The sequence below is a fragment of the Sorex fumeus genome, unplaced genomic scaffold, assembly GCF_029834395.1.
Source record: "Sorex fumeus unplaced genomic scaffold, SorFum_2.1 ptg000024l, whole genome shotgun sequence".
Taxonomy (NCBI): Eukaryota; Metazoa; Chordata; class Mammalia; order Eulipotyphla; family Soricidae; genus Sorex; species Sorex fumeus.
Genome location: NW_026606081.1, coordinates 52,829,177 through 52,830,381, shown reverse-complemented (window position 1 = coordinate 52,830,381; position 1,205 = coordinate 52,829,177).

Sequence of the window (1,205 nt, the reverse complement as noted above, 5' to 3'; positions counted from 1 at the left end):
AGGGTCATTTTTCTGATTTCACAGGAAGGCTGTGGAATTTATCTTTAATAAAAATTTTATTACTAAGTTCTTTGAAATTAGCTGCTGACTTTTTCAGGTTCTCATAATATAGGGGGCCATGTATGGCACCCCGTCAGAGGAGGGAAGAGTTGCTATATGCAGGGCAATCTATGAAGATTGTGGAATTGCAAAAATATCATTAAACCCATGCACTAAATTTCTAGGTATTTCAGAATTTAGTTGCAATGAGGTTTTCAAATGGTGTCTTTTTATATCCTAAGTGACAGCAGACTTTTTTAAAAAAAGACTAAAATAATTGAAGAGTTTAAAAGAGAAAATTAACGTAGATTTATTAAACCTTACACAGATCTATATGGTAAAAAATAATAGCATTTTAAATGAGGAAAAAAATAACTTATGACCCTGGAACATAAGAAAAGGTTCCAGGGTCTGAGTTTTCTATTGATTTATAGATATTATGTAAAAATTATACAAAAATGATTTTTAAATGTCAAACGCGACACCCATGAATGATGGTTTTTCAACTTCCAATGCATGTCAAAGCAAGCACTGGCTTAACTCCAGTAGAAGGAAGAAATATTTTCAGTGTTACTCCTCTCCCTTACCTGAGGTATTCATTTGTTTAAGATATTCTTCCTTCGTTTCTCCTTTCTACTCAGGGCTAAATCACATCCTACATGTCTCCCTTTCAGAAAAACACACACCATTGCCTGGGTTAGGGGCCACGCAGAATAACGGAAGCCCCTTCTCATCCATTCTCTCATCTCCAGAGGGAACCGATAGCAGCAGAGAAGACAGTGGGGAAGGGCTGACTCCAGCTGGATCTGAGGGAGGGGTGTCTGGTCAGTGATGGAATCCTGGGAAAAGCCACCAGGGAATGAGCCGGACGCCGGAGTGAATGGAGGGATGCCCCTAAAAGCCACAGTGGTACAACGGCAAAGCCATGGATGTCTGTTGAGTCATTTTCGAAAAACGAGACATGGTCAGGATCTTTTGCTGAAATATCAGGGAGCAACATGGGTGTGTGTGACAGCAAACATCCTTGCCTCTCCCTCCCTGGCTTCACTGAGGGCTGGGGACACTGAGACAGACTCCCCAGTCTCAGCGGGGAAGAAGAAAGCAGCCCCCGCCCAAATCAGGCCAAGCCAGAGCTTCTCGGGGCTTTGCAGAGAAGCTGCAATGGT